This window comes from Lampris incognitus, chromosome 10 (assembly GCF_029633865.1).
Source record: "Lampris incognitus isolate fLamInc1 chromosome 10, fLamInc1.hap2, whole genome shotgun sequence".
In the NCBI taxonomy this organism is placed as follows: domain Eukaryota; kingdom Metazoa; phylum Chordata; class Actinopteri; order Lampriformes; family Lampridae; genus Lampris; species Lampris incognitus.
In genome coordinates, this window is record NC_079220.1 from 62501 (window position 1) to 81611 (window position 19111).

The 19111-nt window shown below is 41.3% G+C and overlaps 3 non-coding genes and 1 pseudogene across 3 annotated transcripts; all 4 read right to left on the minus strand.

The window, feature by feature from the left end:
- Positions 1 to 8432: 8432 nt before the first annotated feature.
- LOC130120170 (small nucleolar RNA U3) lies at positions 8433 to 8646 on the minus strand. The gene has a single exon (XR_008810892.1). It is a non-coding gene; the product is annotated as a small nucleolar RNA U3 (small nucleolar RNA).
- A 5081-nt stretch (positions 8647 to 13727) lies between these two features.
- LOC130120221 (small nucleolar RNA U3) lies at positions 13728 to 13901 on the minus strand (annotated as a pseudogene).
- Positions 13902 to 14842: 941 nt separating this feature from the next.
- On the minus strand, positions 14843 to 15064 carry LOC130120193 (small nucleolar RNA U3). Its single transcript, XR_008810917.1, has one exon. It is a non-coding gene; the product is annotated as a small nucleolar RNA U3 (small nucleolar RNA).
- A 2651-nt stretch (positions 15065 to 17715) lies between these two features.
- LOC130120171 (small nucleolar RNA U3) lies at positions 17716 to 17933 on the minus strand. Its single transcript, XR_008810893.1, has one exon. It is a non-coding gene; the product is annotated as a small nucleolar RNA U3 (small nucleolar RNA).
- Positions 17934 to 19111: the final 1178 nt, after the last annotated feature.

Consider the following 19111-nt stretch of genomic DNA (forward strand, 5'->3'; position numbering starts at 1 on the left):
GCATGAACACTGATCAACAGATCAGGTAACTGGACCTACAACACCCAAACATTCATTTCACCTCTTTGGAAATGCTGTGGAAACTGGAGCTACTGTGCCCGGCTTTTTTTTCCATGCTCACTTGAGACCCAGTGGAGAAATATGGCATCAACAAATTTCTCCCATGATCAGCCCATCGATGCCTTTTGGCTGAAGGTGGAAGACTTTAAAGATGTCGGAGGAAACCAGTGCTTCCAGGATTTAGCACTAGGTGCAATAACATTTCTGACCCTGCCCATCTCAACTGCGCATGTGGAAAGAACATTTCCCAAGTAACACAAGGACGATACCAGAAATTGCATGGAATTACTGCTCCTTTCTGCTCTGATGGATGTGCGCACAGGTCTAACACAGATGTACCTCAGCCATGTTCCAACCTCCCCCACAGCTGTTGGGGAGGTTTGACTCATCCATGTACTACACAGCTGTGTCAAACTGTACATAGTTCTACAAAGTTAACATGTGTTTTTCACCAGTGTGTTCAAGTTGCAACCGACAGCCTGTTCTGCATCTAAAGGCCAGATATCACGCTCTCACACACACACACACACACACACACACACACACACACACACACGTCTGGAGTAAAAGCTAATATTGATTACTGTGTATGTTCACAGATAAACTCTTTATTTAAATCTACCCTGTAAAAGTGCAATGCCTGCGTGCGCTTGAGCACACTGACCGCGCTCTGTGCCTCTTTGTGCTTTTGCAAAGAGGGACATAGATTTGATCGCAACATATTGTTGCTGCATTGACATGAAAACGATAATTGTTTGGTTCAGCTCTGTCTGGCTTCCCGAGGAGTAGAGAGATGCGCAGCACCATGGCGAACCCATTTGATGACTCTCATAGTGTTTATATGTTGTCCAGAGGGTGGCAGTAGCACCCAAGATCGATATGCTGTGGTTTGCGGTGCTGTAATTTCTCATTATAAGAGTTAGGCTATTTTGTGCGTGCTTCGGCTGTTAGTGTACATTGTTTTTATGCTGGATAGTATGGCAATTAAATAACATTACTGAACTATATATTGATTTTACATTTTGGGCAGTTTTATGTGCATCCTGGCGGTTTTTGGACAGCTTTTGGGCTGGAAGCTATCAGCTGTATCTGGCAACCACGCATTCTCCACCGCCAAACCTAAGCACAGCCTGGCTACAAACGAGATAAGAATACGTGTGCTGAACAGAGAAATGTTACAAGACAATACAAAAATCAAAGTAAACCAATTTTACCTTCAGTTGCCCTTTCCACTTTTCAGTTTCAGCGTTGTGAAGATTTCTCCCAAGTGGCTGAATCAACTGGGTCGCAAAAAAACGTATCATCCAAAGCACTGTCTGGTTGTGTGGTCAGTTCGTTCTCACTATCGGGCTGTCTTTTTTAGTAATGACTGGGGGGCTTTGGCGCTAACTATGGGCAATGCTGGTGTGGATCTGCAGCATTTAACAGAATGATTGAGTTTGCCACAATTATTGCATTGTTTATTGAATGCATAACATTTACTACGGTCAGGAGCGTGTGTTGTCCATTGCAGTTGCCACAGCGAGTTTTCTGAATAGCGTACATATCCGCTTCTTTCTTTAACTCCTTGGAGCTCTTTTCTGACTGTTCATGAAGCACACAGGTGCTTATCGCTAATTCCAGGGTGAGATTCTTTTCACGGAGTAGCTGCTTACAGACAAAGTCCCTTTCTATGCCACTGTGGTGATACACATTTGAGGGTAGATTCACCAGGGGCTGCTGCTCCTTTAAGGCCCTCTCCAACAACAAATAGAGCTAAATGAAATTAAAGACAACGGTCTGATGACAGACTTCGGCTTAAAGACGGCGAATTTTCATAAACCGCTCACAGCAAACCATCACTCGAAAACTGCATCGGCCTCACAGCAGCCCCCAACCAACCAGTTAGTCTGGCCAACAATTTGACTACCACCATTAAACCAGCAGTCCTGAACGAAGACACGGAGAAAGATTGAGGACATTGCAAAAAAACTGGGCTGCCACAACCATGAGAATAGTACAGCAACACTACAAAAACTTGATAAAAGGAGAAATGGATAAATTCACCAACCTATCCACACGGGACTAGGATGGCCCGTTCCAGGTAGCCTCATCCTCAGCAAGGAAAGGCCTGGGCTGCCACTTGCAGGAGGAGACGATTGACGACAGACAATATTCATCTCCAAATTGACAGACTTCGAGGCTGAGGACAGCCAATCGAAGCCACCAAACGCCCAAGTCAGTCACCAATGGCGGGGCCATCTGGTACAACGAAGCTTGTGGTCACCCAAGTCCATGTGCCGCCGAATCGCATCACGGGGGCAGAAAACAGCAAACAACCTCCCCCACGCAAACAATGAGTGATCGCCCACAGCCGTCTACGGCCCCACAGCTGCAACTGAGGACCAGCGAGGCCGCGGAGATCAGGGGAGACTGGTCAGCTGAAAAGCAGGACTATACTCCCCACACCACCACTGCAGGCACCATCCCCAAAAGAACAGAGACAGGGAAGGAACCACACTGGAATACCCACCCAACAGACTGATCCATATGGGAATCCAGACCAAATAAACACTCCTACAGGACGAGGCGGGACCGTCCCAACAACAACAACAACTCACCAAGCCTGACTGGTCTGACCCTCACACCAAATCACACAACAGCTAAACAGAGCTGTCTGAAAGTGGACGCTGGACAAAAAATAAACCTGACCACTATACCCCAGACTATCTGGCAAACAAACAAAACAAATGCCAAGACTAGAGGTTTAACATAAGCACAAGCAAAACTATACTGATAATGGGAGACTCAAATGCTGCCAAATTCCCACCTTTCGACTTGACTAACCTACAAATTGACAGTTATCCGGGAGCCACATTCAGACATGCGGAGAGCACAACCAACAAAGCCACCCACTCCAACACAATGGAAGAGGTGATTGTGTCCTTTAGGCGAAGTAATAGATCACAAAAACTGAAAAAGACCATCAAGCAGCTTCAGGGGGCATCAGAGCAGCAAAAAGCAAATTCCCACGGGCCAATGTGCAGATACCCATGATTAACTACTCCATAAGCCTCCTGCTGGGGGAACAAACAAACCTACAAAAACTGAATGAATACATCAAAGGCAACTCCAACCATGCCACCACTAAATAGGACTCTCTTCGAGACTTATAGGACAACGTGCACTGGACTCCACAGACGGCAATATAATTACTGACAATACTGGTTGGAGTATTTAAATTAAAAGTCCCCACAAGCCTGCCGATACAGGACGGGAATGAAAATGTAGTACTAGCGAAAAACTTTCTCCTAACTTCCCCACAATTAACCCTACTGAACAGAGAAATAAAATTCATTCCAACTAAGTAACAAAAAGCATAATAGAACAGATCAGAAGGGACATTCAACAATGCCACAGAAGACTGAACCTAGCAGTGTATTACAAGGACAGCACAGATGCAGAGCCCCTGCCATTCACTCCCAAGTCGGAATAGACTCCTAACAGCACGCTGCTGGCGGAACTCGCGACCCTCAGTGGCCAATTTGAATTATTTCGACAAATTCTTCCGCATACAGCATGTAGTAAAACCTAATAGTACAAAAGACAGAGCCTTATCAGAACTCCTCGATAACAGACGGATCATTAAACCGGCCGACAAGGAGTGCAATTGTCATGGCCAGAGAACAGTATCTGTGGAAAGCATAAAGACGACAATTACTACCTAAAACTGAGGAAACCCCATCTATCTGGACACAGTCCCATTAGTTTGAAGCAAGCAAAATTTTATTTACATCATTTGATTTATATCACTGTTAAACACCGTTACAAAGTGCTTTACATTACATACACAAAATGCGAACAAATACATAAAGTGAATGAAATCTTTTTTAATATATATATACAGAACCGGTAGTAACAGACCAAGCTAAAAAAAACAAAACAGAAGTCAAACGTGGGAATCCATTAAAAGATGTGTTTTTAGAAGCCGCTTAAAACAATCGAAGATTTAGCAAATTTAATAGATTGGGGGAGATTATTCCAGAGGCTTGGGGCTGAAACTGCAAAGGCGAAGTCATATTTTGTTTTGCAGTTGGAATAAGCAATAGATAAAAGACTGATGCCATCATGTTTACATAATTTGTAATATTCGTCTACCTTTTCCAAGACCAATGTTGTGATTGAGAGTTCATTTGAACTGCATGTTATGTATATATCATTTCATTTATTACAAGTAATAGTACTATAATTTTGAAGTCTCAGCTTAAGGTTATGTACACATACGTATACATCAGGAAGACTTAAGCAGTACCGGCAAGCAATTATTGTATTACATGCAACTATGATTTGTATTGAGACTTATTTCGACAGCCGATTTTAATGTTGAGGGGCAAATCCTGTTGGGTTTCTTTCACATAAGTTGGATGAAGGGAAGATCTCCGCAAGCAAGCAACTAACAAGACTTCATGTGTTATGAAAGTTTGTCGTATATAGCGAACTTTGAGAAGTTAATATTTACAAACAAGATTTGACGACTTCCCTGTCGTAGCATGCAGCCAACGAGGTGTAACCCCCCTGATTTTAGCTGCCCTAGAAAGAGTTAATGCATGTCCATGCAGTCCCCTGTGGAGGGCGCTAGCAGCCTGTCCAAATGGAAAATTACCAGGCCTTGTCAGATCAGAACGAAAGTAAAAGATTGACTGCAGACCTTTCTTGAGCTGCAGACGAATGAACCAAAGTCCAACTCGCAGAAGCTGGAACAGAGATATAAAATGTATGCCTTTGTTACCCTTACTCATTTAAGTTTACCAGTTTAAATTAATTAATCCCGTTTGGATTGCAGAGGAATGCTTGCTTGGAAACCGGTTTTCTTTATTTGCCCAGATTCTTCAGTGAATTTCTACACTAGCTAACCATGTGCTAGTTTAGCCATGTTTGTCTTTTTTCTATCCATGCACTGTAGTAGTAGTAGTGGTCTTATAATGTGTAGGCCTGTTAGGCCTAGAACTGAAGAGAACCTAGAACATTTCATTACAAGAACCAATCAGAGGATTTTCAGATAGCCTATATCCTATAGCTTAATATGAATGTGAAATTTATACAATTCCGCTGTGATTTGTACTTGTTAGCTGCAAGGACCTTCACTACCTTCGTTTTGTTTCCTAATTCCATTATTTGGGAATGTGAAAGATTGATTCAAATATTCTAGAACTGGTGCTTTAGAGAGTAGAGACTTATTTTCTGCCCTGCGGTATGCAGGTTGGTTTTTTGTGTGTACTGGATTCCTTCCCCAAGAGAAGGGAGCAGCAAGCCCTGTGACCCACGAGGCGTAGACAGCACGTGGAAGAGTGGCGTCTTGCTTCTCCATTGAGGACGACCAGGAGAGACAGACAAGACCGTTTTGGAGATCTCCATTTTTGTGAATGAACACTACACACACTACCCAGGTAGCTTCAGACTTTTATCTTTTCATATTTTCTCTTTTTGACCAGAGCTCTGAGTCTACACACTGAAAAGACATTACAGACAAACCAAAAAGGGGTTTGACCCTTATTCTTTTCCTTATTGACCATTCAAAGTGCACTTGTGTTGTTATTAATATGTTTAATAAATGCCGGCCGTTTCTCTTTTATAATATTGTTGTCTGAATAATATTCTTTTCCAATGCCTCCTTAGCCAAACCTATTTTAGATTTAGCCCAGTTTGCTTTCTAACCCATTTTCTGGGTCATAGGCATTTTCTTTGTCTGTATGTTACGCAACATGGAGCGTATACCATTTTTTCCATGTGAAGCTATTATGGTCTTCATGGGTCATTAATACTGTCAGTTTTCATGGTGGATTTGGAGGCGAAGACAACTTTCAAATAAACCAGTAGCGAGAAAGCCACTTGTGTCTGTGCTTTGAGGGAAATATAACTGAGGTTTGAGGATCAGAGTGGTCTGAAAGTGAAATGAGAAGATCGCAAATATAACTGGGGGCAAGATCATGCAGTGCTTTAAATGTAATCAATAAACTCAAGATTATTCTGAACTTCACAGGAGGCCAATAAAGAGATGCAAGAATAGGGGTAATATGGGACCTACAACTAGTTCTAGTTAGTTTAGCAACTGCATTTTGAACCAACTGTAGATGATTTAAAGTAGCATAGTTGAGGCCAGAGTAGAGAAAGTTACATTAATCTAGAAGGGAGAAAGTGTGAATTAATTTTTCGATGTCTTTAAAAGGGATTTTTGCAATATTTTGTAGCTGAAGGAAACAGGATTGGACAACCTTAGTAACATGGTGATCAAAAGACACTGGTCAAAGATGACACCAAATTTTTAGCGGTAGGTTTCATGTTTGAATGAAGTGGACCAATAAACTGACTTCATATATGTCTGTATAACATTTTGATTGTAAAATTTCAATAAATAACATTTGTGAAAAAAGTACCGGATCAAACATCTACTGCTCGTCATTTTACTCAGCCATTACCTGAGTCCATCATAACATCTTCTATTACAGTATTACCGTATGGTACAGCAGCACAGATAGTCAAACACGAAAAAACTGCAGCGGATTGTCAACAAGGCATCCAAAATCATAGGCAACCCATTCCCCTCAGTTGAATCTCTACATACTAACTGGACTGTAAAGCGAGCAAAGATCACCTGCGACCCCTCACATCCTGCTCATCACCTCTTCCAGCTCCTTCTCTCAGGGAAGCGCTACAGGTCACTGTCAACTAAGACTACACGCTTTGCAAACAGTTTTTTTCTCCCTATCCATCAAGACTCTGAATTCCTCCCTATAGTCCCATCCTCACAGACCATTGGCATAAATACCACCATTCACCTGTTATACCGGATATGTTTATTTCTGCTATTGTGTAACTGTATTGTTCATGATTTGTGGAGTGTCTGTTGTTGTACATGTATATATTGTGCTGCAGAATCAAAATGTAGCAAAAACTAATTCCACCGGTTTTGCTCGTGTGGCTAATAAAATTATTTACCAAAAAGCATATCTTCAAATCAACTTGTCTCTGCCATGTTCTCTGCTCTATACTATTATATCCATCGATTATATCTAACTATGTCCTATACTGTATGTTCTCTGCTATACTCTATTATATCTATCAAATACCATGTTGCGCGCGCGCACACACACACACACACACACACACACACACACACACACACACCCCCAATACAAGTTCCTCTCACAGCTGGGGAACACAGTTATTAAATAAAGAAGGGGGGCACATCTTTTTTAGGACCTTGGTTTGGTATGGACCCAAGTACAGAAAAAAAATAAATCAGACAGAAACCAGGCTTCAAACAATAATCCAGTCTTTCACTTGACAAACTCACCAGGAACAAACAATAAACCAGTATTTATGACTTGACAAACTAAATCAGGGGAAAAAAATAAACCAGCCTTTATGACTTGACAAACTAAATCAGGAGCAAATAACCCAGTCTTCATGACTTGAGACCCTAACTCAGGAACATGTGCTTGCACATTGTTTTTAATGACAATAAAACTGAAAATAATCCAGTCTTTATGACCTGACAAACTAAATCAGGAACAAACAATAATCCAGTCTTGATGACTTGAGAAACTAAATCAGGAATAAACAATAATCCAGTCTTTATGACTTGACAAACTAAACCAGGAACAAACAAACCAGTCTTTATGACGAGACAAACTAAATCAGGGACAAAATGTCCCCCCAAAGTATTTTTGTTAAAATTTGTTTGGGCACTATTTGGGTATGTGTAGTGAGGGGAGCTTGTTGCTGGTGGGTATACTGTAAAATATCACAACAACAAAGACGAACTCTTAAGCTAACAATGGCAATGACATTTCTGATGGGAAGTACCAAGCTTCTCGGAGTGACAGTTTTGGATAAAGTGTACAGATGGCTCTTTCTATATGTTGCGGTTGAGGTATGTTTTGGGTTATAGTGGAGCGGATAAAAGCCAAACTCGAGTGGAATTGTGCAAATTATGATACAAGCGTGAAATTTGGTGAATTTCTTCTCCACAGGCTTCCAATCAAATCTGTCCGATTGGCCACTTGAAAATCCAAGATGGAGGCCATTTTTCAAGATGGCTATCAAATTAGCCTCCAAAAATGGCTTTTTTTTAATATATATATATATTTTGTGTCGTTTTTTGGCTTGATTGATCTTGGTGTCAATTCCTATGTTTTCAAGCCTGTTGGGTTGGATTTTGGGATTTTTATATAGCATCACATTTCATATACCAAATTAATGAGTGGGTGTGTTTTTTTTTTGTTTTTGTTTTCTTTTAATTGTACTTTTCTGCAATTTAATGTTTTTAGGGTTAGGACTAAGGTTTAGATTTGGATAAAATTGACGAATTCTTGCATTTTTTTTCCCTTTTTACCACTCAGAACATGCTCCTTCCCTTGATGCTCCCATAAAAGGAACACTGAACGGTCACCAAAAGCACAGAGCTTGTGATTAAACCACTTCTCTGTACCTGCTTCGCACTCAGGAAGAAGCACCCCAGCTCATCATTGTGGGTGGCGGGACTCACACTTTAGAAAAACATTTCTCAATATGAAAACTAAAGAAATTATCCCGAAATTAGGATGAGGTGTAGATAAACGTAACGGGTGGCTCTAATCTTTCAGTTAGCGTTGGGATAAGGGTTCTATCTGCTCTGGCAGACAATCCTACAGAGCCACAGCAATACAGACTAACTCGTCGCGATAGCCAAGCTATCCATGGCAATGGCATTTCTAAAGCAAAGAACCGAGCTTTTCAGAGTAAAAGTTTTGCATAAAATTAACAAACAGCGCTTTCTACATGTTTCACTTGAGGTAGGTTTGGGATTATCTGCTCAGTCAGACAATCCCACAAAAAAAAATACCACAACAGAGAATAACTCGACAGTAGCCAAGCTATCCATGACAAAGTCATTTCTGAGGGAAAGTACTGACCTTTTCTGAGTGAAACGTTTGGATAAAATTAAAAGATGGCTCACAGTCATGTTTTTTCTTCTTTTGTTTGTTTTTTCCTCTTTTTTTTTCTTCTTTCATTATTTCAGGATGTCTCTCCTATCTTTTATTTATTTTCGGTCTGGTTGTGCTTGTTTCGTTCGTATTCTGATTTAATGTCCATGTTATTTCAAACTGAAATACTTGTTTATAAACTATTAAACTATTAATCATAAGAAAAGAAAAAAAGATGGCTCTTTCTACATCTTTCGGTTAGGGATGAGTTAGGCAAAGAGTTTTATCTGCTCAGGCAGACAATACCTCAGCAACATCGACTAACTTCACAGTTGCCAAACTAACCATGGCAAAGACATTTCTGATGGAAAGTACAGAGCTTCATGGAGTGATAGTTTTGGATAAAATTAACAGATGGCTCTTTCTACACGTTTCGGTTGGGTTGGGGTAAGTGTTTTATCGGTTCAGGCAGACCATCCCACAGAGAATACCACAGCAACAGAGATCAACTCTTTGCGAAAGCCAAACCAACCACAACAATGGCATTTCTGACAGAAAGTACTGAGCTTCACGGAGGGAAAGAGAATAAAATTAACGGATGGCTCTTTCGACATGTTTTGCTTAGGGTAGGGGTTTATCAGCTCAGGCAGACAATCGCACAGAACACCACAGAGACCAACTAAGCAGTAGCCAGGCTATGCACAGCAATGTCATTTCTGATGAAAAGTGCCAAGCTTCTAGGAGTGATAGTTTCTGATAACATTAACGTATGCTCTCTCTACGCATTTCATTTTGGTTAGGGTGAGGGTTTTACTTACTCAGGCAGAAAATCCCACAGAGAATACCACAGCAAAAGAGACTAACTCTTCATGGTAGCAAAGCTAACCACGGCAATGGCATTTCTGAGGGAGGGTACCGAGCTTCTCAGAGTGATAGTTTCGGATAAAATTAACATATGCTCTTTGTACATGTTTGGGTTGGAGTAGGGTACGGGTTTTACCTGTTCAGGCAGAAAATCCTACAGAGAATACCACTGCAAGAGAGAATACCTTCGCATACATAAGCCAACCATGGCAGTGGCATTTCAAAGGAAAAGTACAGCGCTTCTCGGAGTAAAACTTTTGGATAAAATTAAGGGTTGGCTCTTTCTACATCTTTTGGTTAGGTTTGGGATAGGGTTACGGTAAGGGTTTTATCAGCTCAGGCAAATCGATCCCACAGAAAATACCACAGCAACAGACACCAACTCTTCGTGGTAGCCAAGCTAACCACGGCAATGGCATTTCTGATGAAAAGTACCAAGCTTCTCGGAGTGATAGTTTCAGTTAAAATTAACGGACAACTCTTTCTACAGGTTTCACTTAAGAGTAATGGGTTTTATCTGCTCAGGCCAAAAATCCTACAGAGAATACCACCGCAACAGAGAATAACTTCGCTAGACAAGCTAACCACGTAAATGGCATTTCAGATGGAAAGTACCGAGCTTCTCGGAGGAACAGTTTCAGATAAAATTAACGGACGGCTTTTTCTACATGTTTGTCTTAGTTGTAAGGGTTTTATCTGCTCTAGCAGACGATCCTACAAAGAACAATACAGCAATAGAGACAAACTCTTCGCAGTAGCCAAGCTAACCACGGCAATTGCATTTCTGAAGGAAAGAACCAGCTTTTCAAAGTAAAAGGTTTGCATAAAATTAACGTACAGCGCTTTCTACATGTTTCGCTTGAGGTAGGGTTTGGGCTCACCTACTCAGTCACACCATCTCACAACAAAATACCACAACAACAGAGAACAACTCTTAGCAGTAGCCAGGCTATCTATGGCAAAGTCATTTCTGAAAGAAAGAACCAAGCTTCTTAGAGTGAAAGTTTTGGATAAAATTAATGGAGGACTCTTTCTACATCTTTCAGTTAGGGATGAGTTGGGCTAAGATTTTTGTCTGCTCGGGCAAACAATCCAACACACAATACCACAGCAACAGAAAATAATTCTTCGCAGTAGCATTTCTGAACATGGAACGATAGTTTCAGATAAAACTAATGGATTGCTCTTTCTACATGTTTCGGTTGGGATAGGGTAAGGGTTTTACCTGCTCAGGCAGACAATCTCACAGCTACAGAGGCTAACTCTTCGCAGTAGCAAAGCTCACCATGGCCATGACATTTCTGATGGAAAGTACCAAGCTTCTCGGAGTGACAGTTTTTCGATCTTATTAATGTATGCAATTTCTACAATGTTTCGGTTTGGTTGACGCAAGGGATTTACCTGCTCAGGCAGACAATCCCACAGCAACAGAGAATTACTTCGTCGTAGACAAGCTAACCACAGCAATGGCACTGCTCTTCTCAAGTACCAAGCTTCTGAGTGATACTTTCGGGGCAAAAAATTGACAGAGGCCGTTTCTACGTGTTTCACTTAGGGTAAGGGTTTTATCAGCTCAGGCACACAATCGCACAGAGACTACCACAGCAGCAGAGACTAACTCTTCGCAGTAGCCAAGCTCATTACGGCAATGGCATTTCTGATGAAAAGTACCAAGCTTCTCGGAGTGAAAGTTTTGGATAACATTAATGGACGGCACTGTCTACATGTTTCACTTATGGTAAGGGTTTCATCTGTTCAGTCGGACAATCCCGCAAAAATACAACAGCAACAGAGAGACTCTTCATGGTAGCCAAGCTAACTATGGCAATGTCATTCCTGATGGAATGTACTAAGCTTCTCGGAGTTAAAGTTTTGGAAAAAATTGCTGGACAGCTCTTTCTACATATTTCGCTTAGTGTAAGGGTTTTATCAGGCAGACAATCGCACAGAAAATACCACAGCAACAGAGACCAACTATTCGTAGTAGCCAAGCTAACTACGGCAATGGCATTCCTGATGGGAAGTATCAAGTTTCTTGCAGTGAAAGTTTTGGATAAAATTAATGGACAGCTATTCTACATATTTCACTTATAGTAAGGGTTTTATCTGTTCAGTCAGACAATCCCGCAGAAATACAATAGCAACAGAGACTAACTCTTCGCGGTAGCCAAGCAAACCAGGGCAATGTCATTACTGAGGGTAAGTACCAAGATTCTCGGAGTGAAAGTTTTGGATAAAATTAATGGACGGCTCTTTCTACATGTTTCGCTTAGATCTAAGGGTTTTATCGGCTCAGACAGACAATCGCACAGAGAATACCACAGCAACAGAGACTAACTCTTCGCAGTAGCCAAGCTAACTACGGCAACGGCATTTCTAATGGAAAGTACCAAGCTTCTCGGAGTGCAAGTTTTGGATAAAATTACTGGACAGCCCTTTCTGAATATTTCGCTTAGTGTAAGAATTTTATCAGCTCAGGCAGACAATCACACAGAACATCACAGCAACAGAGTCTAACTCTTCGTAGTAGCCAAGCTAACTACGGCAATGGTATTACTGATTGAAAGTACGAAGCTTCTCAGAGTGAAAGTTTTGGATAAAATTAATGGACGGCTCTTTGTACATGTTTCACTTAGCGTTTTATCAGCTCAGGCAGTCAATCGCACAGAGAACACCACAGCAACAAAGACTAACTCTTCATTGTAGCCAAGCCAACTACGAAAATGGAATTTCTGATGGAAAGTACCAAGCTACTCGTAAAAGTTTTGGATAAAATCGCTGGACGGCTTTTGCTATATATTTAGCTTAGTTGTAAGAGCATTATCTGCTCACGCAGACAATCGCACAGAGAACACCACAGCAACAGAGACTAACTCTTCGCAGTAGCGAAGCTAACAACGGCAATGGCATTTCTGAAGGAAAGAACTGAGCTTCTCGGACTGAAAATGTTGGATGAAATTAACGGAGTGCTTTCTAAATGTTTCACTTAGAGTAAGGGGTTTATCTGTTTAGGCGGACAATCCCTCAGAAATACAACAGCGACAGAGACTAACTCTTCGTGGTAGCCAAGGTAACCACGGCAATGGCATTTTTGAAGGAAAAACCGAGCATCTTGGAGTGAAAGTTTTGGACAAAATTAACAGATGGCTCTTCTTACATGTTTTGGTTGGGTTAGGGTAAGTGTCTTACCTGTTTAAGCAGATAATTGCACAGAGAATACCATAGCAACAGAGACTAACTTCATTGTAGCCAAACTAACCACGCTAATGGCATTTATGATGGAAAGTAGAGGTACTCGTAGTAAAAAATTTTGAATAAAATTACCGAACGGCTCTTTCAACATATTTCACTTAGTATAAGGGTTTTATCAGCTCAGGCAGTCAATCGCACAGAGAATATCACAGCAATAGAGACTAACTCTTCGCAGTAGCCAAGCTAACCACGCCAATTGCATTCCTGAAGTAAAGAACCAAGCTTCTCGTAGTAAACGTTTTGGATAAAAATCAACGGATGGTCCTTGCTACATGTTTTGGTTGACTTAGTGTTTGAGTTTAGGGTCAAGTTTTTCTGCTCAGGCGGACAGTGCCCAACCGCTGGCTTAGCGACACCCCAATATGAGAGTTATGGAGAGCTTGATGGGTTCAATTTGGATGTTTTTTTCTTCTTTACAACTGATCTGCCACTGTCCTGTATCTTGATTAGTTTATCCCGTGTTAAACTTGAAAAATTGCTGGTGAGGTTTGGAGCATTATAAGTGATTTTTTTTTTTAGTTGAAGTTCACTGCTATTGCAGTTTAATGTTTTTAGGGTTAGGTTTAAAATAAAAGTAATTGATAGCTTTCTCAATTTTTTTCTTTTACCACTCAGAGCACGCTCTCTGGCTCAAAAAGGACAGAGCTTGTAATCAAATCACTTCTCTGTACCTGCTTCATGCTCAGGAAGAAGCACCGTAGCTCATCATCGTGGGTGGTGGACTCACACTTAAACATTTTTCAAACCAAGAACGACAGAAATGACCGCTGAAAGTGGTCTTCTGAATCTTTTGGATAAAATTAATGGCCGTCTCTTCCTACATCTTTTGGCCAGGGTTGGCGTAGGGTTACAGTGAGGGTTTTTCCTACTCAAAAGTAGTTCCACAAACAATACCACAGCAACAGACAGTCTGCCTGAGCAGATAAAACGCTTATACTAAACCTATCCCAACCCTTACAGAAAGATGTAGAAAGAGCCATCCGTTAATTATATCCAAACCTTAAGCTCCGTGACAGTATTTTCCGTCAAATACCATTGCCGTGGTTAGCTTGACTTCTGCTAAGAATTAATCCCACAAAGAATACCATAGCAACAGAGACTGTCTTGGCAGTTGCCAAGGTAACCATTGCAATGGCATTTCTGATGGAAAGTACAGAGCTTCTCGGTGTGAAAGGTTTGGATAAAAGTCAACATACGGCTCTTTCAACACGTAAGGGTAGGGTTTGTGTTAAGGTAAAGGTTTTACCTGCTCGGGCAGAAAATCCCACAGCAACAGATTTTAACTCTTCATGTTAGCCACGCCAACCATGGCAATGGCATTTTTGATGGGAGATACTAGGCTTCTCCGAGTGAAAGGTAAGGGTTAGAATTGAATGCCAGAGCCAACACATGTCAACCAGGCGCCTCAACAATGCCCAAATACTGGCTTACAGATACCCCCAGGTTTAGGGTTACGAATTTGGAGAGAGTTTGATGGATTGGGTATAGGATCTATTTGGAGGTTGTTTATTCTTTACACTTGATCCCCCATTGTCTTCCCTCTTGATTAGTTTATCTCGTTTTAAACTTGAAAAGTTGTTGGTGGGGTTTGCAGCAATACAAGTGGGTTTCTTTTATTGAATTGCACTTCTACAATCGTCATGTTTTTAGGGTTTGGACTAAGTTTTAGGGGTAGGTTTAAATAAAATTGATAAATTTCTACATTTTTGCCCCTCCTTTTTACCACACCGAACAGGCTCCTTCCTCTTGATAACTCCATAAAAGCAACACTGAACGGTCACCAAAAGCACAGAGTGAGTGATTAAACCACTTCTCTGTACCTGCTTCGCGGTCAGGGAGAAGCACCCCAGGCTCATCATGGTGAGTGGCGGGACTCGCACTTTAGAAAAACATTTCTCAAGATAAAAACTAAAGAAATTATCTCTGAAATTAGTATTAGGCTTTGATAAACTCAATGGATGGCTCTATATCTTTCGGTTACGGTTGGGGTAAGAGTTTTATCTGCTCTGGCAGACAATACCACAGCAATAGAGACCAACTCGTCGCAGTAGCCAAGCTAACCACGGCAATGGTATTTCTGATGGAAAGTAGAGAGCTTCTCAGAGTAAAAGCTTTGCATAAAATTAACGGACAGCGCTTTCTACATATTTCGCTTGAGGTAGGATTTGGGTTAGGGTAAGGGTTTTATCTGCTTAGCCACACAATCCCAAAGAAAACACTACAGTAACAGAGACCAACTCTTCATTGTAGCCAAACTAACCACAGCAAAGTCATTTCTGATGTTAAGTAACGAGCTTCTCGGAGTGATAGTTCCGGATGAAATTAACAAACGACTCTTTCTACATGTTTCACTTAAGAGTAAGGGTTTTATCTGCTCAGCCAGATAATCCCAAAAAATACCACAGCAACAGACAGTCTTGGTGGTAGCCAATGGCATTTCTGATGGAGAGTAGCAAGCTTCTCGCAGCAATAGTTTTGGGTAAAATAAACGGATGGCTCTTTCTACATGTTTCAGTTGGTTTAGTGTAAGTGTTTTACCTGCTCAGGCAGACAATCCCACACAAAATAGCACAGAAACAGAGACTAACACTTCACGGTAGCCAAGCTAAACACAGCAAGGAAAATTCAGAAATTAAGTACCGACTTATTCGTACTCGAAATTTTAGATCAAACTAACTGACTTTCTTCATGTTTTGGTTGAGGGTTTTATCAGCTCAGGAAAACTATCTCACAGCAACAGAGACTAACCCTTCGCAGTAGCAAAGCTCGCCACGGCAATGGCATTTCTGATGGAAAGTACCCAGCTTCTCGGAGTGACAGTTTTGGATCTTACTGACGTAAGCTCTTTCTACAACGTTTCGTTTCGCATAAGTGTTTTACCTGCTCAGGCAGACAATCCCACAGCAACAGAGACTAACTTCATCGTAACCAAGCTAAATACAGCAATGGCACTGCTCTTCTCAAGTACCGACTTTCTGAGTGACAGTTTCGGAAAAAAATTTCACGGAGGCTGTTTCTACATGTTTCACTTAGCGTAAGGGTTTTATCAGCTCAGGCAGACAATCGCACAGAGAATACCACAGCAACAGAGACTAACTCTTCGTAGTAGCCAAGCTAACTACAGCAAATGGCATTACTGATGGAAATTACCAAGCTTCTCGGAGTGAAAGTTTTGGATAACATTAATGGACGGCTCTTTCTAAATGTTTCATTTATATTAAGGACTTTATCTGTTCAGGCGGACAATCCCGCAGATATTACAATAGCAACAGAGACCAACTCTTCGTGGTAGCCAAGCTAACCACGGCAATGGCATTTCTGATGGAAAGTACCAAACCTCTCAGAGTATACGTTTTAGATAAAATTAATGGACGGCTCTTTCTACATTTTTCGCTTAGTTGTAAGGGTTTTATCAGCCAAACAATCACACAGAGAATACCAGAGCAACAAAGTCAAACTCTTCGCAATAGCCATGGAGTAATATTTTTGGATGAAATTAATGGACGACTCCGTCTACATATTTCGCTTAATTGTAAGGGTTTTATCAGCTCACGCAGTCAATTGCACAGAACATACCACAGCAACAGAGAAAAACTCTGTAGTAGCCAAGCTAACTATGGCAATGGCATTCCTGATGGAAAGTACCAAGCTTCTCGGAGTGAAAGTTTTGGTTAACATTAATGGACGCGTCTTTCTACATGTTTCACTTATGGTAAGGGTTTTATCTGTTCAGGCGGACAATCCCGCAGAAATACAACGGCAACAGAGACTGTCTGCCTAAGCAGATAAAACCCTTATACTAAACCTATCCCAACCCTTACAAAAACATGTAGAAAGAGCCAGCCGCTAATTATATCTGAACCAAACGCTCCGAAACACTCAGAATATTCCACCAGAAATACCATTGCCGTGGTTAGCTTGGCTCCTGCTAAGAATTAATCCCACAAATAATACCATAGCAACAGAGACTGTCTTGGCGGTTGCCAAACTAATCACTGCAGTGGCATTTCTGATGCGAAGTACAGAGCTTCTCGGAATGCAAAATTTGGATAAAATTAACAGACGGCTCTTTCAACACGTTTGGGTTGGGGTTTGTATTAGGGTAGAGGTTCTACCTGCTCAGGCAGCAAATCCCACAGAAAACCCCACAGCAAGAGACCAACTCTTCGCGGTAGCCAAGCTAACCACGGCTCCGGCATTTCACACTGAACATACTAGGTTAACTTTATGGTTAGGGTTGAATGCCAGAGCCAACACATGTCAACTGAGCACCTCCGCCAATGCCCAAGTGCTGGATTAGAAATACCCCCAGGATTCGGGTTAGGGATATGGATAGAGTTTGATTGGTTAAGTCTGGGGGCAATTTGGGTGTTTATTCATTACAACTGATCTCCCAGTCTTATATCTTGATTATTTATCCCGTTTTAAACTTGAAAAGTTGTTGGTGGGGTTTGGAACAATACAAGTGTTTGTCGTTTGTTTGTTTTGTTTTTCAAATTGAACTTTTCTGCAATTACAATTTAATGTTTTAAGCGTTAAGAGTAAGGTTTAGGGTTAGATCAAATTGATGAATTTCTGCACTTTTTTCCTTTTTACCACTCAGAACATGCCCCTTCTCTTGATGCTCCCATAAAAGGAACATTGAACGTCATCTAAAGCACAGAGCTTGTGATTAAACAACTTCTCTGTACCCGCTTAGCGCTCAGGAAGAAGCACCCCAGCTCATCATGGTGGGTGGCGGGACTCGCACTTTAGAAAAACATTTCTCAAAATAAAAACTAAAGAAATTATCCCCAAACTTAGTATTAGATTTTGATAAACTCAATGGATGGCTCCATATCTTTCGGTTACGGTTGGGGTAAGAGTTTTATCTGCTCTGGCAGACAATACCACAGCAATAGAGACCAACTCGTCGCAGTAGCCAAGCTAACCACAGCAATGGTATTTCTGATGGAAAGTAGAGAGCTTCTCAAAGTAAAAGCTTTGCATAAAATTAACGGACAGTGCTTTCTACATGTTTCGCTTGAGGTAGGATTTGGGTTAGGTTAAGGGTTTTATCTGCTCAGCCACACAATCCCAAAGAAAATACCACACCAACAGAGACAAGCTCTTCATAGTAGCCAAACTAACCACAGCAAAGTCATGTCTGATGGAAAGTACCGAGCTTCTCGGAGTGATAGTTCCGGATGAAATTAACAGACGACTCTTTCTACATGTTTCACGTAAGAGTAAGGGTTTTATCTGCTCAGCCAGATAATCCCAAAGAAATACCACAACAACAGACAGTCTTGCTGGTAGCCAAGTCAACCATGGCAATGGCATTTCTGATGGAGAGTAGCAAGCTTCTCGCAGCAATAGCTTTGGGTAAAATAAGCGGATGGCTCTTTCTACATGTTTCGCTTAGCGTTTTATCAGCTCAGGCAGTCAATCACACAGAGAACACCACAGCAACAGAGACTAACTCTTCGTAGTAGCCAAGCTAACTACGGCAATGGCATTCCTGATGGAACGTACCAAGTTTCTTGCAGTGAAAGTTTTGGATGCAATTAATGAAAGGCTATTCTACATATTTCACTTATAGTAAGGGTTTTATCTATTCAGTCGGACAATCCCGCAGAAATACAATAGAAACAGAGACTAACTCTTCATGGTAGCGAAGCAAACCAAGGCAATGTCATTACTGAGGGAAGGTACCAAGATTCTCGGAGTGAAAGTTTTGGATAAAATTACTGGACAGTTCTTTCCACATATTTCGCTTAGTGTAAGGGTTATATCAGCTTAGGCAGACAATCGCACAGAGAATACCATAGCAACAGACACCAACTCTTCGCAGTAGCCAAGCTAACCATGGGAATGGCATTTCAGATGGAAAGTACCAAGCTTCTCGGAGTGAAAGTTTTGGATAACATTAATGGACAGCTCTTTCTACATGTTTCGCTTAGCATTAGTGTGTTATCAGCTCAGGCAGACAATCGCACAGAGAACACCAC